An 18,332-nucleotide genomic window follows, 5' to 3' on the forward strand; every position below is an offset into this window, starting at 1 on the left:
CATGGGCCGGCCTGTACCGGCTTTGCCCTTAGCCTGCTCTTGCTCGCTGGTTCCACACAGGACCCCGGAGCTGGGCCGCCCATCTCCTCTTACCGCCAGTCACGTCCTTTTCCTTCCAGACAGCTCGGTGTCTCGCCCCTCACTTTCGTGTGTTCCCAGTGCCACTGTCCTGAAACAGCTGTGGCGTTGACCGAGCAACGCTGTCCCTCCCAGCAGAATGTGAACTCCAGGAGAGCCAAGATCCCATCTGATGTCTTCTCCATTGTATTGTCAGTGCCTGGGACAGTAATTTGCAAGTTTAAGGGATTTGATAAATATTTGTGGGATGATGATATAAGAACTTTTTGGCGGCCGGCGCCGTGGCTTAACAGGCTAATCCTCCGCCTTGCAGCGCCGGCACACCGGGTTCTAGTCCCAGTTGGGGCGCCGGATTCTATCCCGGTTGCCCCTCTTCCAGGCCAGCTCTCTGCTATGGCCCAGGAAGGCAGTGGAGGATGGCCCAAGTGCTTGGGCCCTGCACCCCATGGGAGACCAGGAGAAGCACCTGGATCCTGGCTTCGGATCAGCGAGATGTGCTGGCCGCAGCGGCCATTGGAGGGTGAACCAATGGCAAAAAGGAAGACCTTTCTCTCTGTCTCTCTCTCTCTCACACACTATCCACTCTGCCTGTAAAAAAAAAAAAAAAGAACTTTTTGGCATCGTGCTAGAATTTTCCATCTGCTACCAGTCTTTGTTCTGGCCTAGCTAAGTACCTGTCCAGATGTTGCCCAAATAGATACGTACATCAGTGTATAGATAAATGTAAGTATGTGGTAAGATAAACACGAAATGTGCCAAGCACATACCTCCTACACCACTTTCCTTCCCCATAACTTTACTGAATGAAAAGCTGGGAGAAGAAATGCCAGGCTAACAAAGATTTTATAATGCAACAAGTACTAACCGTGGAGAAACAGACCCAGAGGAGATACTAAGTCTGTTTTCCAGTTAGTAGGCATACCCAGCCAACAATTCTAACAATCTCTATTAGGTTAAAAAAAAATGGGCTGATATGTAGGAAACCATGTGGGTAGTCATAAAAGTCATGTTAAAAGTACATAAGATTGGCCGGCGCCACAGCTCATTAGGCTAATCCTCCACCTGTGGCACTGGCACACCGGGTTCTAGTCCTGGTCAGGGCGCCAGACTCTGTCCCGGTTGTTCCTCTTTCAGTCCAACTCTCTGCTGTGGCTCAGGAGTGCAGTGGAGGATGGCCCAAGTGCTTGGGCCCTACACCGCATGGGAGACCAGGAGAAGCACCTGGATCCTGGTTTTGGACCAGCGCGGTGCGCCGGCCGCAGCAGCCATTGGAGGGTGAACCAACGGTAAAGGAAGACCTTTCTCCCTGTCTCTCTCTCTCACTGTCCACTCTGCCTGTCAAAAAAAAAAAAAAAAGTACATAAGGTTAAAAAGGCTTTCTAAATTTCTAGTTGATAGCAATAAATGTTTAGCCTTGTGTAGTGAGAACCCTTAGAAACACAGCTAAGAAAGTTTGCTTGTACCACCTCTCACACCTTCCCACCACTGCCATGTTTTTCTTCCCAGTCTCCAAACCAACTAAACTGTTTGCTGTCATACTACAACACTTATTGAGGAGCCCTTGCAGACAACAAATATAATTTGTAAGTAGGTAAATGTAAGTACCAATGTTCCCTATCTATAAGCACCTTGGGGAAAGGTAGGACCACGTCCAGAAGAAAGGGTTCTGAGAGCACCACGGATCACCTGATTTTGTTACTCCCCTGTTGGGGGCCCCTGGTATGCTGGGAGGGACCATAAAATAGGGTCCTTTGTCCACTGGGTGTAAGCTTTACTTGGTAACCAAAGACTGGAGAAGCGAGAACTTGGCTCACTAATCTCAGCCCGCTGGGGCTGAGTCCTCACGGATCAGGCAACAGGAAGGAAGGAGAGAAACATTCACGGCTTTTATGGTACAGGGGCCATTTATTTCTCGGAATCAGGGAGCTGCCTTCTGTTTCTCCTTTTATGGCTGCTCCTGGATGTTGCCATGGTGATTGCTAACCGTCAGGGTGCTGGTGGGAGTATCACTTAGCATGGAAATGAGATACAGTAAAGTCTGAGGCCTTAGGAAGATGGCTCAATCGGCCGTATATTTTTCTAAAGAGTTACTTATCTGAAAGGCAGTGCCACCAAGAAAGGTAGACATGGTGACAGAAAGTGATATGCCATCCATTGGTTCACTCCCCAAATGTCAGTAGTACTGCTGGGGCTGGGCTGGGGCTGGGCCAGGGCTGGGCCAGGTACCTGGAACTCCATCTAGGTCTCCCCCATGGATGGCCAGGGCCCAAGCACTTCGGCCATCTTCCATTGCTCTCCAGGCACATTAGCCGGGAGCTGGAGTGGAGGCTGAGCAACCAGGACCAGAACCAGCACTCCAATATGGGACACCGGCATTGCAGGTGGGGGCGTAGCTCGTGCCACCAGGCTGGCTGCAGTCATACTGCCTCACTGGTTATCCTGAGGGGGAAACTGTTAGCAGCAGGGCGTCCAGTCCTCAGAGAAAGAGCGCTAGGGTAGGGGTAGAACCTTAACAAGGGAGTGCAGCCACTGCTCTAGGAACAACGCTGTGGCTATTGTTTTCCTTAACAGTTCATTCTGCCACTAACAGGGGCCTTAAGTAAAGTTGCCACGCGCTCCATTTTCATGTCTTCATTTCTTCTGATTCTCTCTTCCCCAGGCCTTTTCCAAATGGTCTTTTCCTGACATCTTCCACATTCTCCTAGAGGTGCCCAGTCTTGTTACCCTCTTAGTGTCCAAATCTTCCTTCTGTCTCCCTCCTACCCTAGAGCTTCCCCTGCAGACCAAAATCCCCAGTTCACACTGTACTTGTCTTCAGGAGAGTGTTAAAACCACTCGTATTATCTCATTACAGCCATCTTCCATATGTTAGAAAGGATTTATGATTAGGTTCTCTGGACTCTTGCTACAGCCATGATATCCAGTAACAATACTAGTAGTAGCAGCTAGAAGCTGCTGATTTAGAACAACGAGTTGTAAGCAGAGCTTCTAGACGTCTGCCTGAGCAGGTTTATGTTTTGTGAGCACTCAAGGACAGCGAGACAAAGCTCAGTGTAGGGGCCAGCGCTGTGGCATAGGATGCTAAGCCTCTGCCTGCGGCGCTGGCATCCACATCCCAGCTGCTCCTCTTCCAATCCAGCTCTCTGCTGTGGCCTGGGAAAGCAGTGGAAGATGGCTTAAACACTTGGGCCCCTGCACCCATGTGGGAGACCTGGCTTCAGATCAGATCAGCTCTGGCCATTGCATCCATTTGGGGAGTGGACCGGCAGATGGAAAACCTTTCCCTCTCCCTCTGTCCATCTCACTGTCTCTTAAATAAATAAATAAAATCTTAAAAATAAAAAAAGCTCGGTCTATGGATTCAACTTGCCTGAGTCCAGTTCCAACCTTACTGATAAATGTGATTTTGACAAGTATTATCTGTACTCTCTTAGTGCTTGTAACTTTTAAGGTTTATTTATTTATTTGAAAATGAGAGTTACAGAGCACCAGAGAGAGAAAGAGAGAGAGGTCTTCCATCTGCTGGTTCACTCCCCAGATAGCTGCAATGGCTGGCGTTGTGCCGATCCGAAGCCAGGAGCTTCCTCTGGGTCTCCCACGTGGGTGCAGGGGCCCAAGGACTTGGGCCATCTCCTGCTATCCCAGGCCATAGCAGAGAGCTGGATCAGAAGTAGAACAGCTGGGTCTTACATACTAGGCCATAAAGCAAGTCTCAGCAAATTCAAAAGAATTAGAATCATACGATGCAGCTTCTCAGACCATAAAGGAATGAAGTTGGAAATTAGCAACTCAGGAATCCCTAGAGCATATGCAAACACATGGAGATTGAACAACATGCTCCTGAATGAACAATGGGTCATAGAAGAAATTAAAAGAGAAATCAAAAACTTTCTGGAAGTAAATGAGGATAACAGCACAACATACCAAAACTTATGGGATACAGCAAAAGCAGTGTTAAGAGGAAAGTTTATATCAATAGGTGACTACATCAAGAAATTGGAAAGGCACAAAATAAATGAGCTTTCAATTCATCTCAAGGATCTAGAAAATCTGCAGCAAAACTGACTCAAATCCAGCAGAAGAGAAATAACTAAAATCAGAGAAGAAATCAACAGGATTGACTCCAAAAAAAAATTACAAAAATCAGCCAAACGAGGAGCTGGTTTTTTGAAAAAATAAACAAAAGTGACACCCCATTGGCCCAACTAACTAAAAAAAGAAGAGGAAAGACCCAAATCAATAAAATCAGAGCTGAAAAAGGAAACGTAACAACAGACACCACAGAAATAAAAAGAATCATCAGAAATTACTACAAGGACTTGTATGCCAGCAAACAGGGAAATCTATCAGAAATGGACAGATTCTTGGACACATACAACCTACCTAAATTGAGCCAGGAAGACATAGAAAACCTAAACAGACCCATAACTGACACAGGAATTGCAACAGTAATAAAGGCCCTCCCAACAAAGAAAAGTCCAGGACCAGATGGATTCACTGCTGAGTTCTACCAGACATTTAGAGAAGAACTAACTCCAATTCTTCTCAAACTATTCAGAACAATTGAAAAGGAAGGAATCCTCCCAAATTCTTTTTATGAAGCCAGCATGACCTTAATTCCTAAGCCGGAAAAAGATACAACATTGAAAGAGAATTACAGACCAATATCCCTGATGAACATAGATGCAAAAATCCTCAATAAAATTCTGGCCAATAGAATGCAACAACACATCAGAAAGATCATCCACCCAGACCAAGTGGGATTTATCCCTGGTATGCAGGGATGGTTCAATGTTCGCAAAACAATCAACATGACACACCACATTAACAGTCTGCAGAAGAAAAAACATATGATTATCTCAATAGATGCAGAGAAAGCATTTGATAAAATACAACACCCTTTCATGATGAAAACTCTAAGCAAACTGGGTATGGAAGGAACATTCCTCAATACAATCAAAGCAATATATGAAAAACCCATGGCCAACATCCTATTAAATGGGGAAAAGTTGGAAGCATTTCCGCTGAGATCTGGTACCAGACAGGGATGCCCACTCTCACCACTGCTATTCAATATAGTTCTGGAAGTTTTAGCCAGAGCTATTAGGCAAGAAAAAGAAATTAAAGGGATACAAATTGGGAAGGAAGAACTCAAACTATCCCTCTTTGCAGATGATATGATTCTTTATTTAGGGGATCCAAAGAACTCTACGAAGAGACTATTGAAACTCATAGAAGAGTTTGAAAAAGTAGCAGGATATAAAATCAATGCACAAAAATCAACAGCCTTTGTATACACAGGCAATGCCATGCCTGAGAAAGAACTTCTAAGATCAATCCCATTCACAACAGCTACAAAAACAATCAAATACCTTGGAATAAACTTAACCAAGGACGTTAAAGATCTCTACAATGAAAAAAAACAAAACCTTAAAGAAAGAAATAAAAGAGGATACAAAAAAATGGAAAAATCCTCCATGCTCATGGATTGGAAGAATGAATATCATCAAAATGTCCATTCTCCCAAAAGCAATTTACAGATTCAATGCAATACCAATCAAAATACCGAAGACATTCTTCTCAGATCTGGAAAAAAATGATGCTGAAATTCTTATGGAGATGCAGGCGACCTTGAATGGCTAAAGCAATGTTGCACAACAAAAACAAAGCCGGAGGCATCAGAATACCAGATTTCAGGACATACTACAGGGCAGTTGTTATCAAAACAGCATGGTACTGGTACAGAAACAGATGGATGGACAAATGGAACAGAATAGAAACACCAGAAATCAATCCAAACATCTTCAGCCAACTTATATTTGATCAAGGATCTAAAACCAATTCCTGGCATAAGGACAGTCTATTCAATGAATGGTGCTGGGAAAATTGGATTTCCACGTGCAGAATCATGAAGCAAGACCCCTACTTTTACCTTACTCAAAAATTCACTCAACATGGATTAAAGATCTAAATCTACGACCTGACACCATCAAATTATTAGAGAGCATTGGAGAAACCCTGCAAGATATAGGTACCGGCAAAGACTTCCTGGAAAAGACCCCAGAAGCACAGGCAGTCAAAGCCAAAATTAATTATTGGGATTGCATCAAATTGAGAAGTTTCTGTACTGCAAAAGAAACAGTCAGGAGAGTGAAGAGGAAACCGACAGAATGGGAACAAATATTTGCAAACTACACAACAGATAAAGGGTTGATAACCAGAATCTACAAAGAAATCAAGAAACTCCACAACATCAAAACAAACAACCCAGTTAAGAGATGGGCCAAGGACCTCAAGAGACATTTTTCCAAAGAGGAAATCCAAATGGCCAACAGACACATGCAAAAATGTTCAAGATCACTAGCAATCAGGGAAATGCAAATCAAAACCACAATGAGGTTACACCTCACCTCGGTGAGAATGGCTCACATTCAGAAATGTAACAACAATAGATGCTGGAGAGGATGTAGGGGAAAAGGGACACTAACCCACTCTTGGTGGGAATGCAAACTGGTTAAGCCACTATGAAAGTCAGTCTGGAGATTCCTCAGAAACCTGAATATAACCCTACCATACAACCCAGCCATCCCACTCCTTGGAATTTACCCAAAGGAAATTAAATTGGCAAACAAAAAAGCTGTCTTCACCTTAATGTTTATTGCAGCTCAATTCACAATAGCTAAGACCTGGAACCAACCCAAATGCCCATCAACAGTAGACTGGATAAAGAAATTATGGGACATGTACTCTATAGAATACTATACAGCAGTCAAAAACAATGAAATCTGGTCATTTGCAACAAGATGGAGCAATCTGGAAAACATTATCCTGAGTGAATTAAGCCAGTCCAAAAGAGACAAATATCATGTTTTCCCTGATCAGCGACAACTAACTGAGCACCAAAGGGGAAACCTGTTGAAGTGAAATGGACACTATGAGAAACAGTGACTTGATCAGCTCTTGTCCTGACTGTTGATGTACAATTTAATACTTTATCCACTTTAGTATTTGTTTTGTTCTAGTACTATTGGTTGAACTCTGTAATTAACACACAATTATTCTTAGGTGTTTAAATTTTAACTGAAAAGTGATCCCGGTTAAATATAAGAGTGGGAATAAGAGAGGGAGGAGATGTACAATTTGGGACATGCTCAATCGGACTTGCCCCAAATGGTGGAGTTAGAAAGATGCCAGGGGCATTCGGATCTGGCTGAAGAGCCCATGAGAGTATTGTAGGCATGGAAAGCCAAGATACCATGGAAAAGAAAAAAAGAAGAAGACCTAAATGAAAGATCTCTGTGAGTGAGATCCCAGTGGAAAGAACGGGGCCATCAAAGAAGGAGGTACCTTTCTCTGAAGGGAGGAGAGAACTTCCACTTTGACTGTGACCCTATCAGAATAAGATCAAAGTCAGCGAACTCTAAAGGCTTCCATAGCCCTGGCAACTCATGACTAGAGCCTACGAGATTACTGACGCCATGAACAGGAGTGTCAAATTGTTAAGTCAGCAACAGAAGTCACTGTGTACTTACATCCCATGTGGGATCTGTCCTTAATGTGTTGTCTAATGTGCAGTGATGCTATAACTAGTACTGAAACAGTATTTTTACACTTTGTGTTTCTGCGTGGGTACAAACTGATGAGATCTTTACTAATTATATACTGAATCAATCTTCTGTATATAAAGAGAATTGGAAATGAAAAAAAAAAAACCTGGTGTTAAATTGGAAATGGCATAGAAAATTAATTAATTTTTAAAAAAATATTATGTAGGATCTGTCTTTAATGTGCTGTACACTCTTATTTAATGCTATAACTAGTACTCCAACAGTATTTTTTTTTCACTTTGTGTTGCTATATGGGGGCAAACTGTTGAAATCGTTACCTAATATATACTAAACTGATCTTTTGTATATAAAGAGAATTGAAAATGAATCATGATGTGATTGGAAGGGGAGAGGGAGCGGGAAAGGGGAGGGTTGTGGGTGGGAGGGAAGTTTTGGGAGGGGGAAGCCATTGTAACCCATAAGCTGTACTTTGGAAATTTATATTCATTAAATAAAAGTTTAATTAAAAAAAAAGAAAGATGCCAGGGGATTCGAATACAATCCCATCAAGGTGGCATATACCAATGCCATCTCACTAGTCCAAGTGATCAATTTCAGTTCACAATTGATCACACTGATAGATCTAAGAGTCAAAGGGATCACACAAACAAGACAAGTGTCTGCTAATACTAACTGATAGAATAAAAAAGGGAGAGAACAATCAAACATGGGAAGCGGGATACACAGCAGACTCATTGAATGCCAGAAGTCCTATATAGCACTCTGGCCTCAGAATCAGCCCTTAAGGCATTCAGATCTGGCTGAAGAGCCCATGAGAGTATTTTAGGCATGGAAAGCCAAGACACCCTGGAAAAAAAAAAAAACACACACACACCCCTAAATGAAAGGTCTCTGCAAGTGAGATCCCAGTGGAAAGAATGGGGTCATCAAAGAAGGAGGTACCTTTCTCTGAAGGGAGGAGAGAACTTCCACTTTGACTATGACCCTGTTGGAATAAGATTGAAGCCGGCGAACTCAAAAGGCTTCCATAGCCTTGGCAACTCATGACTAGAGCCTAAGGAGATTACTGACGCCATAAACAAGAGTGTCAAATTGTTAAGTCAACAACAGGAGTCACTGTGTACTTACATCTCATGTGGGATCTGTCCTTAACGTGTTGTCTAATGTGAAGTAATGCTATAACTAGTACTGAAACAGTATTTTACACTTTGTGTTTCTGTGTAGGTGCAAACTGATGCAATCTTTACTTAATATATACTAAATCGATCTTCTGTATATAAAGATAATTGAAAATGAATCTTGATGTGAATGGAATGGGAGAGGGAGCTGGAGATGGGAGGGGTGTGAGTGGGAGGGAAATTATGGGGGGGAGCCATTGTAATCCATAAACTGTACTTTGGAAATTTATATTTACTAAATAAATAAAAAAAGAACAGCTGGGTCTTGAACTGGCACCCACATGGGATGCCAGCACTGCAGGCGGGGGCTTTACCCGCTGCCACAGTACAGGCCCCTGCTTGTAACTTTTGAAAGATCAAACTCCCAGGCAGAGTTCCCTTTGCTATAATTTTCCTCTGGTTTACATTTCTAGACTCCAGGTAATGCAAGGCCATGCTGGTGACCTCTGTAACGGTTCAGCTCAGGAGCTGGGATGGAGGCCCTGTGCCGAAAAGTGCACGTCTCTTTGAAAGCTTGTCCAGGACACAAGCGCCTTTGTCGGCTGGTGGATCTAAGGGACTGATCATTTGTAGACTGAAGATCCCTGAGAAGCCAGGCCTGACTTGCTACTTGTGTTAATTGTCTTTCAGGTGTTCAGGCCAAAGGGAAAGTGTGTGGAGCACGACTGCATAACGCACCTGCCCAGACGGCGGACGGAGGCCAGGGTGCCCTCAGTGGCCTTCCTCTCAGGCGCTCCGTCCAGAAGGTCAGATGCGGATGGAGATGGGACATCAAGAGTGTGCAGAGAGACGTCTTACAGAGCTCTGCAGGAGAAAGAAGAGACGTGTTGGAAAACACAACATCACGTGTTCCGATGCGCTGTGGATATTCAGATTGTCGATGCCCATACGTATCTTTGCTATTGTAAATCTGTCACTTCTAGATAATCTGATGGTTGACTGTCAGCAAAGTTTTGTCTACCTCTAAAGTAAAATCTGCCTGCCTGCCAAGTTAATGAAGATGATCCGTCTTCCCTACCGTTACCTTTTTCCTATCCTATTGGTGGAAATAGGAAGGTTTCCAGATCAAGGTTAAGCACTGAATTTTTAAAAAATTTTTATTTGAGAGAGAGAGAGAGAAGGAATTCTCATCTGCCGAATCACCCCCCAGATGCCCACAAAGGCTGGGCCTGGCTGAAGCTGAGAGCTAGGAACTCAATCCAGGTCTCCAATGCGTGGCTGGAATCTAATTACTTAAGTCAATGCTGCTGCCTCCCAGAATCCACATCATCAGGAAGCTGCAGTCAAGAGTCAGACATGGGGCCAGCACCGTGGCTCACTTGGCTAATCCTCTGCCTGCGGCACTAGCATTCCAGGTTCTAGTCCCGGTTGGGGCACCGGATACTAGTCTCAGTTGCTCCTCTTCCAGTCCAGCTCTCTGCTGTGTCCCAGGAGGGCAGTAGAGGATGGCCCAAGTGCTTGGGTCCCTGTACCTGCATGGGAGACAGGGAGGAAGCACCTGGCTCCTGGCTTCGGATCTGTGCAGCGCCGGCTGTAGCGGCCATTAGAGGAGTGAACCAACAGAAGGAAGACCTTTCTCTCTGTCTCTCTCTCACTGTCTATAACTCTACCTGTCAAAAAAAAAAGTCAGACATGGGAGCAAGCCCAGGCACCGTGGAATGTGCCCACACTACTCATAAGTGTTGAATTTTTCAAATTCTTAAAATGTACTTATTTTTCATTTTACTTTTAAAAGGCAGACAGATAGATAGACAGAGCTTGGAGAACTTTTATCTGATGGTTCACTCGCCAAATGATCATAGCATGTGAGGATGTGCCAGGCTAAAGCCAGGAGCCAGGAACCTAATCACGGTTTCCCACTCGGATGACAGGGACCCAACTAACTTGAGCCATTACTTGCTGCCTCCCAGGATCTGCATTAGCAGGAGGGTGGATCAGAAGCAAAGTCAAGACTTGGACCAGGCATCTTAACCACTAGGCCAAATGCCTGCCTCTTCTCCCCATACCCCACCACCACTATCCAGGCTTAACTCAGAGGCAGCATTCCTATGGGACTTACTCGACATTCACTAGTTAGGATCTCATTAGTGGTCTAGTATGATACAATTAATGATCCGGGAGTGAAGCTGGGACATTAACCCTTGACCACCCATTTCCTGGGTTAGTATTTATCTGTGTTCATTTGTAGCACTAGGAGATTGAGGGCTCCGTCTCTTGAAGCCATGGCTCCTACAGGAAATTTTTGAAGAGAATCAGTTTAGAGAGAGAGTTTCACGTGGTCAGATTGCTTAGTTAATGAACCCTACCTGCATCGGTTGCTAAAGCAACACATGATTTGATTAATTAGGTTGGAATTGTATCGTCATGCACAAAGGTATCACATTTCTACCACGCCCCACTGCGGGTGTCAGCTTTTTCTGGGCATAATTATGCCATGAAGATTAGCTGCCCATCTGCTGTTCACCAGGAAAACTGCCATCGCAATCTATATCAGCAATAAACTGTTAGAGGGGTTGGTGAGAAACTTATTATAACTCCGATCTTGCTTGTATTGAGAATAAAAATAAATGTCATTTTACACCTCCCGTGTCTTCTTGTTAGTTCCACGCTGTTGGAATAACTAGTGTGAATTCTATCCTTCAGGCTGAAATAACAAAACCACGTGCTTTTCCTCCAAAGTTCCTTTCATGTCTGAGTTCATTTGAAGGGTATGCTTTTAAATTTAAGGCAAGGAATAATGTGAATAAAGTATGCATACAAGTTGTGAGCCTGACCTTCCAGAAGTGATTGGTTAGTTTGCTGGGATGGAGCCCGTGATGGAGTCATGGAGGCTTTGTGAGGAGAGACCACGGGGGGGGGGGGGGGGGGGTAGCGGCTTCTCAAGTGTCTCTGTGCCTGCCCCTCTGCACACCCCCACCACTGCCAGTCTCCAACAGACGCCAGACCCACGGGGCTCCCTGATCTTGAACTCTGAGCCTCTAAACCGTAAGCTAACACAAACCTTTCCCTTCCCAAGAAGCTCCTGTTGGGTACTCTGAAATAATGAGATGCCAACTAATAAAGTTAGTAACTAGGGTAAACTTGTGAGAGCATGACGGGGCGGCGGGGAGCTGCTAAGGAGCTCTTTCAGACGTGCTAACCAGAAAGTGCCTCTGGGGAGACTCTGTGAGCCCAGACCTGGGCAAGCTGCAGGACCCGCGGAGGAGCCAGCCAGACTGTAGGGGCAGAGGTGCAGCAGGGGCTAGTGCACCTCAGTGAGAAGGCTGAAGTAGCCACAGGTGGCGTGGGCAGAGGTCAGCAAGAGCTGGGCTGGAGCAGGATGCAAGAACAGATCATGAGGGTACATCTCATCCTAGGCCTTGGTTCTGTTTATAATGTGTACTTATGACTGGCTTAATTATCTGCGAGTGTTTACTTCTTAAGAAATCTAACTGGAGGACCAGTATTGTGGCACAGCGGGCTAAGCCACCACTTGGGATGCCAGCATCTCATATCAGAGTGCTGGTTCCAGTCCCAGCTGCTCCACTTCTGATCAAGCTCCCTTCTAATGCACCTGAGAAAGCAGCAGAAGATGGCCCAAGTTCTCAGGCCACATGGGAGACCTGGGTGGAGTTGGCTCCTGGTTTCAGCCTGGCCCAGCTCTGGCCATTGCAGTCATTTGGGGATTGAGCCAGCAAATGGAAGCTCTCTCTTTCTGTTTCTCCCTCTCTCTCTCACTCTGGACTTTCGTCAAGAAAAAAGTAACACATCAAGAGCAAGAATGTAGAGTGTGTTCATCTGGAACTGCTTGCTGTGGGTGTCTGCGAAGCTGCAGCAGCACTGGCGAGGAGTGGCAGGTGAGAACTTACGGCTGCCAGGTGAGCAGAGGCAAGCAGTGGACAGGAAGCCAGAGGGAAAACCCGTCCCCGAAATCTAACAGTCGCCGACCTCAGGGGCCCGGCACAAAGCAGCTTTGTGCTCAGCTACCACCCCTCATAGGGGAAGCCAGGTGTCGATTTGGAGTCCAGTCAGGTTAACTGGCAATTCAAGCAAAACTCAACTGCTTTGGAAAAAAGATAACAGAATTCATCTTCCAGAACAATCAGTACAAAATTAGAAGCTATTAGTCATGTGGGGAAATTGGAAAGAATCAAGACAAAAAGGAATCAGCAGAACCCACCCCCACGACAACCGAACATTAGAACTGGCAGACAAGAACAGACAAGCAACTATTAGAAGCACTTTCAAGGAGAAATATGAGTTTGTGGAAATAAGTTTATTTTGGTGGGAAAAAAATTATATCCATGCAGTCTTTTAATCGTGTATTTTTGCAAACTTTTTAGTTTACTCTCATACAGTAATAATGAAAGAACAGACAGGAAATCTCTGGAGAAATAGAAACTGAAGAGAGAGAGAGAGAGAGAGAGAGAGAGAGAGAGAGAGAGAACCAAGTGGAAACTTGAGAAGGTACTTACCAAAATTGGCACAAGAAGAACCAAGTTCAAAACAGCCCGGTATCTACTTTTAAAAATGAATTTGTATCCAACAACCTTTCTATAAAGAAAACTCCAGGCCCAGAAGACCTGACTTATAAATCCTACAAAACATAAAAGAAAACTACCAGTCTTAGCCAGGCTCTTCCAAGAGCAAAGGCCAGAGGAGCACGTCTCATGCCGTGAGCTCACTGTTCCCCAGGTACCAAAGCAAGGCAGAGATGCTGTGAGGTAAGAACTGCCAAACCCGTGTCCCTCTGAACATGGCAGTGGAAATCCTTAACAATCAGCAAGCACATCCCGCTATACGTTATAAAAATAACGAATTGCGGCCGGCACCGCAGCTCACTAGGCCAATCCTCCGCCTGCGGCGCCGGCACTCCAGGTTCTAGTCCCGGTTGGGGTGCCGGTTTTGTCCTGTTTGCTCCTCTTCCAGTCCAGTTCTCTGCTGTGGCCTGGGAAGGCAGTGGAGGATGGCCCAAGTGCTTGGGCCCTGCACCCGCATGGGAGACCAGGAGGAAGCACCTGGCTTCTGGCTTTAGATCGGTGCAGCGCGCTGGCCGTAGTGGCCATTTGGGGGGGAGGGTGAACCAATGGAAGGAAGATCTTTCTCTCTGTCTCTCTCTCTCTCTCACTGTCTAACTCTGCCTGTCAAAAATAAAAATAATAATAATGAATTGTGTCCATGTATCATTTATTTCAGTAATACCAGATTAGTTGAGCTTGAAGAAAACCAATGTAATTCACCACATTAAGAGAATAAAGAGGGAAAATCATATCTCATGAGATTAAGACAGAAAACCTGACAAAAGTGAACAACTATCATGACAAAGCCTACTAGCAAATTTAGAAAAGACAGAAATTCTCTCCAGGTGACAACTGGCACCAGGAAGTAGGCACAGATAACTGGTAGTGCGTGGTCCCTGTGACGCTTTCTCCCCAGCCTCAGGAACAGGGCCAGGATGTCCACCTGAGTCAGCATGGAACTGACGGTCCTGGCTGGAGGAGCAAAGGCACACACAGAGAAAAAGGGAAGGGAAAGAAAATCTATGGATGCTTAAAGGAAACGATATGAAATGTAGTTGTCTGTTTTAAAGATTATATAATTGTGCCCATAGAAATCCCTGAGAAATCTACAAAAGAACAGCAATAAGTGAGTTAGCAAAGTCAAGTTACAAAGTTAACTTTGACTTCTATATCCTAGCAATGAATAATTGGAAAGTGAAATAAAAAATTCATTGACAGAATAGAAGATACAAAAGATTTAAAAAACCTAACAATACTAGAGACAGAAGGGGACCACACCTTGCTGATGGAAATATAAAATGGTAGTTACTGTGGAGAATGTCTGGAAAACTTCCATCGCGTGCCAATGTCTTTTAGCCCAGCAATTCCACTCCAAGGTTTTTACTAAAGAGAAATTGAAAAATATGTCCATACGAAGCCTTACCAAATGTTCCTAAGAGCAAAAACCTGAAAAGAGTGCAAATGCCCACCAACAGGTGAATGGATAAGCAAACTGTAGTTTATTCAAACAATGAAATCCTCTTAGCAATAAATAAATAAAACAAAATATACATATAGCAGCACAGATGAATTTTGAAAAAATGCAGAGTGAAAAATGCAGCACAGTGAATCTTAATCTAGACTCAAATAAGAGCATGTACTCTGTATTTCTTTTTTAGTATTTATTTATTTATTTATTTATTTATTTGAAAGGCAGAATTACAGAGAGGAAGAGACAGAGAGATCAATTTTCCACCTGCTGGAACGTTCCCCAAATGGCCTCAATGTCTAGGGTTGGTCCAAGCTGAAGCCAGGAGCCTGGAACTCCATCCAGGTCTCCCACATGGGTGCCAGGGCCCAAGCACTTGGACCATCTTCTGCTTTTCCCAGGCCATCGGCAGGGAGCAGGACTGGAAGTACAGCACCAGGACTCGAGCCAGTGCTCATGTGAGCTGCCTTGCAGCTGCTCTGCAGGTGGCAACTTAGCCCACTGTACCAAAATGTCAGCCCCTAGTCTATATTTCTATTTGTATAAAACTCTAGAAAGTGGACATTGAAACTTTAAGACTGGGGTAAGGGGCACAGGGAGAGCCTGTGTACAAGGTTCCGTGTCATGATGGTTCTTTTGACACGTCCATTGCACTTGTGTGTAAATCACACCTTTATAGAGTTGGTTAAAGATGAGGCAGCACAGGGCTGGCATAGTGGGTAAAGCCACCACCTGTGATGCCGGCATCCCATATGGGTGCTGGTCCATGTCCCAACTGCTCCACTTCCGATCCAGCTCCCTGCAAATGTGTCTGGTAAAGCAGCAGTAGAAGATATCCCAAGTGCTTGAGCCCCTGCTACCTATATGGGAGACCTGGAGGAAGCTCCTGGCTCCTGGCTTCAGCCTGGCCCAGAGCTATTTGCAGAGTGAACCAGCAGATGGAAGATCTCTCTCCCTTGCTGTCTGTCCCTCCCTCTCTGTAACTCTACCTTTCAACTAAATAAAATAAACCCTTAAAAAAAAAAAAAGATGAGGCAGTGCACACAAATGCTAAGTGATGAGTTCAAACAATAGCATATGTAGTTTTTCACAAAGCAGATAAAATTGTAATGATCCATTAAGGAGAGAGAGGACATAGACAGGGCTTAAAAAAGACAAAACAAATAAGCAACTGAAGATGCGGAAAAAGGCAGCTCGGGCATGAAGGTGTGGGAAGCCGAGGATGCTTGAGTCAGCAGGATTGTGGTCTTGCTAGATGGAAGGAGGGAGTTCTGTCGGATCCCGGGGGAGGTGGGTCTTTAGCCACAGGGCACTGAACAAGCTCTTCAGATTTTTGCAGGAAAGTGTAGCAGGCAAATGGTTCCCGAGTTGCTGAAGGGAGAATTGAAAGGAAAGGGCTTGAGAGGGTTGAGATTTGTGTATCTGCAGTAGTCTTGTCTTGAGAAGATAAACAACTGACCTGGAGTGGCAAAGGCAAAAGATGAAGGGGACACCAAATTGGAAGAGCCGACTGGAATGCTGAGGAACAATTTAGATGCCGGATTTGTGTCCAAGGAGAGAGCCAGCAATGACTGAATTTTAAAGCCCGAGTCACAAAGAAAGGCAGTACCATCAGTAGCGAGGAGAGGAGCCAGTCTGGGGAGGAAGGTGCCGACTCTGATTTTAGAAGCCAGTTGTTTGAGAAACGTACCCTGACCCTAACCCTCTCCTTACCCCTACCTTAAGGCTGGTGTCAACGTCACTGCTGCCACCCAGGCATGTCTGAGCTCCTCTGGGCACTGATGCTCTGAGCTCCAAATGCCTGATCTACATTCAGTCTCCTTTGCCAACCTCCCCACATGGCACTGCACGCCTGCAAGTCAGGGCTGTCTTTCACGGATCCCCCCAGGTGCTATGTGCTGTTCTGAGCCTCTGAGGATTCTCCATTTCTTCCTGGCACACGGGAAGGGCTTATACGCATCTGATAAGTGAGCACTGAATGCTGAGTTTGTGAGGACACCGGAACAGCAAAGGCGGCATGGTTCTCAGCGGGGCCGGCATCTGGTGTAGAAGGTGCCACCCAGGACGCCTGCGTCCCATGTAACAGTGCCTGGGTTGGAATCCTGCCTCTGCTCCCAATTCCAGCCTCCTACTGACACACAGCCTGGGAGACAAAAGGGGTTGGGTCCCTGCCCCTCACATGGGAGACCTAGTCTGGGTTCTGCCTCCTGGCTTCCACCTGGCCCAACCCTGGCTGTTGTGGTCATTTGGGAAGTGAACCAGTGGATTAATTAATACAGTAATTTATTTTAAAAAGACATGTTTTAAGACAGAATGGCAAGACATGGAGATGTAGTCTGGGTAGGGATTTACATAAAAATGATAGTTGCAACTCTGATACAGGGCCCCTGGAAGAGCTTGTAAACCTCCTGTGGCACTGATGTCTTCATTATGGACCCAGAAAACAGCTCCACAGTGAGAAGCAGGAGCAACCAAGGAAGGGCATACAAGCCTGGATCCCCCATTAATCAGATTAACAAGCTTGGAACATTCAGGAGCTGGCTCCGCTGGGGACAGCTCAAAAACATACTAACTTGTCTGGTATTCGATGCTTGCATCTTCCTTCTCTGTGCAGACCTCAGTGAACAAAGTGATGGCGTTTAGGGAAGCAGGAAGAGAAATTCTAGGAACACAGCATCAGCCTGGGTGATCTTTTCACCTGCTCCTTCACCCTGGTTGAGTCCTGGAGTTTGAATCTGGGCGCCATCCTCAGGAGGTCCGTGAGCTTAGACAGGTTACTTAGTCTCTCTGGGGCTGTGTCCAGCCGTTCGCAAAACTGTGATTCTATGCTCCATTTTTGCGGAGAGGACGGAGTGCAGTGGACAATGCAGCATCCTTGGAACGGTGGCTGACACACAGTGAGCATCCTGCACCTGTCGGCTGGAACGGGAAGGCCCTGTGAGTGGCAGGGTGGACTCTGGATGCTGGCTCTGCCATCTTCCTCATCCATGCAGGAGGTGAGGACTAAAGGTCACCCACTTGGAACCGTGCCTGGCACGTGGCAGGCATGGTGCTGAGTGTCGGCTGGAATGGCCATCAACCCTTTCTGGTGTCCCGGAATGTCCGCAGTCGTGCCCCGCCTCTGATGGCCTCTCCTCTCGGTGGTGGTTCACTGATGTCTTCTACTGCGCTCCGGGGACGCTAGATGGGGTTGCTGAGCTGCAGCACCTAAGGACCACAGGCAGCCAAGTCCGGCTTTGGGAGGGCAATGATCCAGTCCGTGCCTTTCTTGTGTTGTTCTGCAGATGAAGCAACAGAAGGTCAGCGAAGTTGGCTGACGCAATCTCTGCCTGGGGCTGCCTCAGCAGGGCGGTGGCCCCTTCTCCGCACGCCCCTCAGGGGAGACGGAACTCCGAAGCTGCAGTCCCCCCATCGGCTGACTGCATGAATGTTCTAGCATCCTTGGAGCCAACCCAGCAGCCCTTGCAAGCTGCACAGGGCAGGAGCAGGCTGCCAGGAGAGCACGGCGAGCTCCGTCCACGGCTCCCGGCGCACGGTAGAT

At 45.8% G+C, this 18,332-nt stretch overlaps 1 long non-coding RNA gene across 1 annotated transcript; it reads left to right on the top strand.

The window, feature by feature from the left end:
* The first annotated feature begins 598 nt into the window (after positions 1-598).
* On the top strand, positions 599-11,387 carry LOC133770414 (uncharacterized). The gene is made up of 3 exons (XR_009867338.1): positions 599-801; positions 1,585-1,661; positions 9,455-11,387. It is a non-coding gene; the product is annotated as an uncharacterized LOC133770414 (long non-coding RNA).
* Positions 11,388-18,332: the final 6,945 nt, after the last annotated feature.

Source organism: Lepus europaeus, chromosome 11 (genome assembly GCF_033115175.1).
Source record: "Lepus europaeus isolate LE1 chromosome 11, mLepTim1.pri, whole genome shotgun sequence".
Taxonomy (NCBI): Eukaryota; Metazoa; Chordata; class Mammalia; order Lagomorpha; family Leporidae; genus Lepus; species Lepus europaeus.